The sequence below is a fragment of the Pinus tabuliformis genome, chromosome 3_2, assembly GCF_031772625.1.
Source record: "Pinus tabuliformis cultivar Carrire ecotype Pingquan chromosome 3_2, CPIR1, whole genome shotgun sequence".
NCBI classification, from domain to species: Eukaryota; Viridiplantae; Streptophyta; class Pinopsida; order Pinales; family Pinaceae; genus Pinus; species Pinus tabuliformis.
Genome location: NC_142302.1, coordinates 1,240,367,622 through 1,240,377,097, shown reverse-complemented (window position 1 = coordinate 1,240,377,097; position 9,476 = coordinate 1,240,367,622). Strand labels below are relative to the sequence as shown.

The 9,476-nt window shown below is 33.1% G+C and overlaps 1 non-coding gene across 1 annotated transcript; it reads right to left on the bottom strand.

Moving 5' to 3' along the window:
- Positions 1–6,563: 6,563 nt before the first annotated feature.
- On the bottom strand, positions 6,564–6,646 carry TRNAL-UAA (transfer RNA leucine (anticodon UAA)). Its single transcript has one exon. It is a non-coding gene; the product is annotated as a tRNA-Leu (tRNA).
- Positions 6,647–9,476: the final 2,830 nt, after the last annotated feature.

Here is a 9,476-nt window from a genome sequence, read left to right as displayed (position 1 = left end):
AATATATTTATCACAAGTTTTGGTGATAATTATGGAATTAAGGTAATGGGTGGTGTTTTTATGTAAAACCAATAATCCATTAATGGTCTAGGGTGTTATGCTTATACAAAATGAAATATATTCTAATATGTAATCTTTTTATCATTTTTTTGGAAATCAATATTTAGGTGTTTGGACGCAGTACAATACATTGTATATTTAGTAGTGACAAGTGATTTGCATGGAGTATGGAGTATTTGCAAGTAAATAGTGCGGAGTACAAACCATCATTAGTTCCCCACATCATCAACTAAAATTATTCTGGTAATAGAGGTCCATATGGATAGAGGTGGAAGCCAAGTCTTTGCCATGCTAGCATGAGCATTAATGTCACACTATATTGTAATGTCTCCTTTTAGTGAAGGGTTTTGTAAAGGGAATCAAATATTCTGGTATTGCCATCAAATTGTTTGCAAGCTACAACTCCTATCGAAAATGTGTTCTTCTTTTTTTTCCATGGAAAAAGGCGTAACTTTATTAATGAAAATAGAATTACATGTTGCACTTGCAGATAACCAAGCATCACCAGGCCATTGGCCGATGATAAGCATAAACATACAATGTAAAAAACGAACTAATATACAATGGGCGAAAAACAAAGTTTTCCTCCCTTTTTCTTCTCCACCTTGCGCCATCCCCCCTGTGGCTGAGTGGTAGTGACAAGAGTGAGCAAGGATTCATCAGGTCTAAGAATGTATTTATCTGAGTCTGAATTGTCTGATGAGTGTGTTCACTTGTACCCACTAGGTTCCATTGATTCTAAAAATGTGTTCTTCTTGTTAGGAAATTGTTGGGCATTAGAGGATAGTCAAAGAAACTTTTATGTCTATGGCTAGCTTGGGTGGTAGTATGAATAGAGAAATCAGGGAGTAGACATGTTTCCATACACCAAATTTCTGTTGATAGACCTATTTAGCAAAGAAATTGTACACATATAAATACATGGATGTTTGTCTCGACATATAGGTACATTATTTTGTCACGCTAACAACTTATTGCGAGAATATATCAACATACACTAACTTAGGAATTAAACTAGTTAGATAGAACCTCTCATATTCAAATAGATCTAACAAACTCCTAGTATTAGAAGCAACCATTGATATAAAGACAAACTCTACATTGATGATTACTACAATAACAAACGAAAACCTTCTCCCTTTTCATATAAGAGCACATTAAGATATAAGGGAAGTAGGTGTTAATATTTCCAACACTTCCCTTTAAAAAGGGATTGTCTTAATGTTTGTCAAGTCAAGTCTTCATCATCATCTTTTGCTAGTTCAATGCATCAAATGCTTCACTATAGATTGAAAACAAAAGAAAGTCTCTCTAGTCCAACTTGGCACTTGCATCTTGTATGTTGATTACACAAACATCATTAATCTGTCAACAATACATATAAAGAAAAAACTATCCATCAAAATACATGGGCACCTAGCCTCTGCAATCATTGGTCTATTAGGATGTCTCTTAGGCTAGTACATGACTCATTCAACTTCTTGATGAACTCCTCTTGAATGTAAACAACAATTCGGGATTCTATGCCTACTACATCTCCAAAGTCTGCAACCAACATGGTCCACTCACAAAGCATTCAACCAACACAAAATTTACTCCTCCAAGTATTAACATCTCCATAAAAATGTTCTACACTATACCAAAAAAGGTATTATATTCATCAAGTACACATAGAAAAGGGTTATGCATGCTTATTGAAGTCTTATATTGATATGTCACTTACATGTTACATAAATATAAGTACATAGAAATTAGTACTTAACTAGGTCCAAACTTTTCTAATATTCCATAGGTACCAATACAATATTTCTCCTATGTACAAATTCTAGGTAAGAACAAGCTTAAAATATTTAAGGACCAATACACAATATCTACACATACCATCCTAGACTTGTTATAAATACTAGGTTTGGTTCACATTTCTATGTGGTAATTGTTTTTATTAAACACAACACATGAACTTTACTCTGTTTGTCCATCACCAAATAATATCTATTACTACCACTATAGCTATCTCCAATATCCTTTCGACCAAACTACCCAAAATCTCTTTGATGAATCTAGAATAACAACATTGTCCTCCCTACTGCAATCTCATCATTCCATGTTAGAATTAATTTTACTATTGACACTTGGATTGTTTAGAGGATAGTTCTTACAATAACCAACCAATGGCTATTAATAGTGGCAACTTGCTTCCATCCTAATTGAACAACATACTAGTTGGGAACCAATCATACCTTTGGTTCAACTAGTGGTACCACATAGATTGACTAGGAACCTTTTTCACTCCAGGGCCTAACACCACATGAATTATAAATATTGAACAATTACCCATCCTATGGACATATTTCCATCTATTGTGACACTTAGACACCCAACCATGGAACTTTCCAATTATCTATGAAAACAATATAGAAACAAATTGCATCCATCTAAATCCTACAATTTGTGTGCCTGCTAATTTGAGGACTTGCAACACCACATTTTTCAAACATCCTTTCATTAAGGAATGATTAGAGGAGACAAAGTAGGTAGCTGCATTTTTCTTCTAGCTAAAACACAACCCAATGAGCATATTCATGAATAATTGTAACAATATAGTTGTTTCCATACAATAGAGCTAGAAAAAACATCTATAAATAATGATACACTTGACTAAATGATTTTACCAATATGTTTCTCTAGAGTCATGCACATACTTGAAGCTATCACTTGCATCTTCATAATTTTTATATTCAACATCCATGTCCAATATTTTCCCTAGATTTCAATATTTCAATTGTCATTTGTTAGAGTCATGAATTTTAACAAAACTACCATTTTTGCATATTGAGGTTGTGACTTTACATAAACAATGTGTTAACTTCAAGGGATCCAAGACTTATAAATTGCAAAAATAGTATTTCAACATTACCAAGGCATGTTCATTATCACCATCACCAACCTCTACAAGTATTTTTAGATCCAATTATCTAATAATGCATTTAACAAGGACATATATCAACACATGAACCAGCCATTCATTTGCGAACACACATTAACTACTTAGTTTTGTTACTCAACCAAATTGTAAATACACTTGTGTATCGATATCATCCATCATGCTTGAACCAAGTTGAATGGCTAGTTCAACCCATGCACTTCTCCCATATCTAGTGAAGCCATAATCCATGCTCCTCTAAGTCCATTTATTGGTTCTATTGTACATGACTCTTCCTAGTAAGCGAAAATGATGTTTTATCCAATAACAATACTCAAATGGATGATAATATTCCTCCCCTTTCTCTATAATGTACAAGAGTCTCCTTTATTGAGTTGATAGATTCTTAGATTAGTTGAGTAAATTGATAACAATCGTATCAAAAAAATACTCAAGCATACACAATTGATACCATCAATCAAGAAATATACACCTAACCTTTTGGGTACCATTTTAATGGAGTTCACTACTTTTGTGCATTTGTAGTCACAAGTAGATCCATATATGAGAGAAATCAATTTATATGTCACACAATTTGAATGGGACACATCCAAATTTTCCTAAACCACTCTCCCAAGTGCCAATACACACATGCACATAACAAACAACACATGGCTTCAAAAAATGAGCTAGTATGTACTATGAATAACATTACATCATTTGTAATTAGCATGGACCACACAAGGAACTATGATTACACATCCAATTGCAAGATGCTACCATGTATCGACTAGAAATTAGATTTCGCATATCACATGGAATCAACCTTCTACATTGATCCAAGGCAAACATAGATCTACGCTTCATGCCTCCACATACCAATGACATGTATATACCATGATAGTGGATCATTACACCTCATGAGCTTAAAAACATATTCTTTATTGCAACAAAGCTTACTAATAGTTCTCAAGCTTATACATTTATTCAACAATAGGCCCCTTGTATTTCCCTCTATTGTGACATACACATTTGATCAAGCCACTCTTTGCTAGTTTAGGACCTAATGATTATTGAGAAAAATTAAGTGAACTAATCTAGTTGTAGTTTCATCATCGAGTGTATCATATATAAAAAATTGGTCACTTTCAATAAAAACACTTAGCTCTCACCTACTATAATCCTAAATTTATAGGGGATTAGAAATGTAAAAATGCCCCAATCATAAACATTTGTCATGAGAGACTTCAACATGTATGAGCTTTGATATCATATAAAGAAATGGGATAGTAAACATGTTTCCACACACCAAAATTGTGTTCAATAACCTATTCAATAATGTGCTTGATCTATAAATGAGGGACTTATATACCACACACTTCACCATCATGGATATTTTGTGGAAATTAAAATTTGTTCTTTGTTTCTCTATCTTAGGAAAACATATTTGCCTTAAGAATGGCTTATACTTGGGTGTAACCTATACATAACAATAGCTAGATATGTAATGACAATCAATACTGACTCAAATTCCTTTGTCGGTAATCATTAGCTAGGAAGGTACTAAATAGGTTTACATCTTGGCTTCAAGGCTTCTATTTTTAGTGAAAATAACAAAGAACCTCCATCTCTCTATGCATTGAATGACTACATCACAAACCTCCTGGCTACTGTGTTCAAGTTATTGGTTTATGGTGCCTAAGGCTAATGGTCAACAACCAAGCCAACCTACTTAATCAACTAAAACATGCCTTGTATTAAAAACATTAAAGGATATGTATAGGTACATCTCCTCATGTAGTTTGTTAAGAGTTCAATCCTAGTCATTAATAATGTGCATGGTTGTAAGTGATGGCATAACCACTATCCAACAAATTGACTTGAATGCATAATAGAATTGAGCTTATTGAATGTAGAGTCTCTTACAAATTTCTAACTATAAATAATTCTATATGATAGCTCTAACAACTAATGGTATAGGAGACAACCGATAAAATCCCAATATATGGATAATGAGAGAAACTTCCATATTTGCACACAATTTGTCAATCGTTGTGTGCATTGGCAATGGTAATACCCATTGGTTAATGGAAGGTGATACTTACAAAAATTGTATACTACCCATTCAGAAAGCCAATCATTATATGCAAACATTCACCCAACAGAAAGCCAATTGGGAAAAGACTAGCACATTTTGCCATGCAAATACCTCACCTAGTAATTGTAAATGGCTCTTGGCAATGCTTATGGATAGAGGTGCATAGGGTCCATATGGTCATCATATGTCTACTCATAGTCTTGGTGCAACACCAAGGAATTATAACTACTACATGGGATGCATGCATCCTCTTGCACAACTAAGGCTAATATTGAATTTTCCTAGGAGTAAAAATTGTTCCTTATAGGAGAGGCTACAACCCAATGAAAGAGAAAAAAGTCCAACAATGTTAAAAACACCCAATAGTCTACCAATCTCAATTAAACCAATTTGGAAACCTCTTATAGAAGTGTAATGACTTTGAGATGATAGGCATTGATCTCCAATCTTTGAGTATAATGGACAAAGGAGAAGAGAGAGATCTTAACATTCATTAAATACTAATGGAAATTTGTTTTCGAGTGAATTTAAGAGAATTACAAGATGAGACTCTTCAACATAATTGTGAGTGCAATCAGTGAGCACTAAACACCATAAATGACAACAATAATCTCTCTCACTCACTCACATCACTCTATACAACATTAAACACACAAAGAAAATCCATCCCACATGAACACAATATTTACCCTAGAAATTCAAATGAGAATAAACTAGCTTTGCATGGTTGTTTAGTCTATTTCAACAATCTCTATTTTACAATGTAGCTAATGATTCTTGGTGCATCCTCCTCTCATGTGCCAAAATCCTTTTGAGAGTAAAATTTAGGAATAAATAAAAAGAAGTAGGGTAATAGGAAAGCCAACCTTTCATTTCTTATTTGTCAATATTTTCTCTCCTATTTTATTTTTCTTTCTCATTTGTTTATATATTATCTTATTTAATTTTACAGTTACGTTGATTCTAATAATTTATCTAACTTTCATTAATTAGACACTTATTTTAAACCATTTACTATCAAATCAACATTTATACACATATAATTTACTATCAAATCAACATTTATACACATATAATTTATAGTGTTTTTTATTATTATTTTTAAATAAGCATTATCTTCTCACATTAACAATTTGTTGGGAGAAATATATAACCTTCATTAATTAGACACTTATTTTAAACCATTTACTATCAAATCAACATTTATACACATATAATTTACTATCAAATCAACATTTATACACATATAATTTATAGTGTTTTTTTATTATTATTTTTAAATAAGCATTATCTTCTCACATTAACAATTTGTTGGGAGAAATATATAACCATAAAAATAACTTATATACTAAACTATCGCTCTAAACTTATAAGTTATATACTAAATTTGAATATAAATCTAAAATAAATAGAAATCAGGGAGAAAATATAAAAATCTGAATATAATATTTAAAATAAAAAGAAATCAGCGTTCAATTTCAGTGCTGGCTGTGGGGTTCGAACCCACGCGCACTTATGTGCAGAAGATCTTAAGTCTTCCCCCTTAACCACTCGGGCAAACCAGCGAGGTATTCCAATATTTTAACTTTATATGTATCATTTTTTAATGTAAGTGAAACCCCCTTAAGTAAACCGCAACGCGCTTTCTTTAGTACTTTTGAACAAAGGTCGTCAGTTCGATCCTCGCGAAGGCTTTTCAAATTATATTTATGACTTGTTAACGCAAAACCATCTAAGATTCAAATCCTCCTCTTGTGATCTAGTTTATGAAGAAGAAAATAAACTCTAAACCCCAAAAATTTGTTGAAGCCCCATATATGTTTAAAACTAATTCCAAGAAAAAAATATTATAATTATAAATGTTTCTAAAAGAGGAAATTTCAAATTATATTTATAAGTGTTTTTAACTTTAAATGACATATAATATTAATAATAAAAGAATTTAATTTAAATTATAAATAAAATATTTTAATGTTGTCTTTTAATAAAATAGTTAAAGTATGAATTTCATAAATAAAATATGTCATTCTTTACCTTAATTAAAATAATCCAATATCAATCTTCTATATGTGTGTAAAATGGAAGTAAAACAAAAAAATATAATAGTTAAAACTTTTTAATAAAAATTATTTTTAAAACTAAAAAGAATAAAATTTGCACTCCAATGAATTTGATTTTTTTTTGTTACAGGATGCATTGAAAGTTAAAATGATTTGTTTGTTGAAATGAAATGAAATGATATTTTAAGGTCTCGTCTATGGGACTGTCAATCTCTCTGTTTTTTGCCTTTTGCAATTCATTCCTTTTCTTATTCAAATTGATGATGAGTTGGCCCAACCTTCTAATCACCCCCTCGTTGAAAATACAATGCCAAGGAACAAATGCTAACATATTTCCATAGTTGTCCCTGATGTCTCTCAAAACATCACATTCCAAAATGAAATGGTTTTCTCATTTCACTGCCTCAAACATGTAAAATGTACACACTCGTTCTTCCCAAACTTCTTTAAGTCTTTTCCATCGTCTTGTTTCACACCAAAGTAGATGCGAGTTAGTTCTTAATTGAGCAATAATAACCTTTTCCCTCCACAGAATGCTAGCTCCAATGTACTCTTTTTGCTAGAGATCACAAGTGGGGTTGAATTCCTCAACATAGTACTTCTTCTTTCTACCAAACTCTTTTCCCCGTATACGTTTACGAAACTTCTCCATAACAGAATTCTTTAGCTCCTTGCTATTTGTGGTACAGGCACCGAGTAGATATTCCATTTTTGCATCCATGTGTAGTTTTTTCTCATCCATGTTTTCTTTCTTTCACTCACGCCTTCATTGAAGATAACATTAGGCCATCTACCTACACCCATTTGCTCAATTCTTTTTAGATATCTTATGAGACGTACCATTGCACTTGCTTCGATGGGAGCTACTCCTATTTCAGTCTACAGTATCTCATAAGGAACCAAACTTTTTATTTTGAACTCGCTCATGATCGAATGATTTTGGATTTTCTCAATTTGTTTCCATTTTGAGATGGAGGTGCTGCTAGCCCACAATTCATACCCATATAGCATCATTGGATAAATTAGGAGTCTAAAAAGCACTTTAATCATTTTCCAATCCCATAACTCTGCCTCTCTGCAATTGTTTTGAAGAGCATATAATTCTTTTAACCCTCCTAATTTATTTATTTTCTTTTTCCGCAGTCCTCTCAAGTAAGCTTGTTGTTGAAATCAATCTTGAGGTACTTGTACTCATTTACTTCAAGTATGTTTCCTTCAAAGTCGAGCACATGTAGACTCTGCTTCCTTTTATTAGAGAAAATAATTATTTTAGTCTTGCTAGTATTGACTTGCATCCCCACTGCTTTACAAAACTGCTCAAGGGCATATAAGGCATTTGCAATCCATGGTGTTTCATTTCACTTGATCTAGCAGTGAAATAGAAATTTGGAGCAATTTTTGACATTTTGAAATTTTTTGCACTAAAAACAGGGTTTTCCTCCCTATGCGCCGCGCCATGTGGCGCGCGCTTTTGCTAGGGAGCTCCAAATTGCAAACATTTTACATCATTGGATTTTGCATGAAAAATCATGACTGCTGGTGCATGGCCAAGAAGTTTGGGCAAGTTTTGAGTCCTTAGGAGGTCAAAAACACTCACAAAATGACCACTCTGCCCCTATTTTGACACACAGGAAGCAATCCTGGGAGATTGCAGTTTTGGAGGGGCAAATGACATCCAAATTGAAAAATTCCACTTGGGTTGGAAATTAGACATGCAGGGATTTCCAATGAGCTATCTTGGGCTCAATTTGGACTTCAGTAAGTGCCTCAAAATCAGCCCCAAAGTGGCACAACGCATACAGATTTTGGCGTGGCGCATAGAGAATTTTGGCTTGTTTTTCACTGTTCAGCTCGGCAATTCACCCAGTTTTGACCAGTTTTGCTTCTTGAAGTTATTCTTGACTTTTCATGATGTAATTTGACAACCATGATGTAATATTGGCACATTTTTACTTGTTCTAGAAGATTCATTCACTAAAAAGTGAAAATTTAATGAATGAATAAGTTTCCTACCTTATAGAGGCAGGTTGTTTTGATTGCCTAGATTTTAGTGCTTTGTTTAGAATTGGTTGAAACAGCTCCTAGAATGATGAGCTCGACCCCTAGAGGCAAGGGAATGGGTTGGGCTAGTCTATATCATGTAATTCCTAAGTCATTTTCAGGGTTGGACACTTGGGATTGCTTTGGCATATCATTGTACATTCTATCTCTGCATTTTTGGCTAAGGAAAGACCAGGGTTTTGCAGCACTGTTTGGGATCCATGTGGCTTTATGTTTTGAAGTAATTGTAATTTCATTAGTGTTATGTGTATCATTTTCCTCTCTTTTCTTCTGA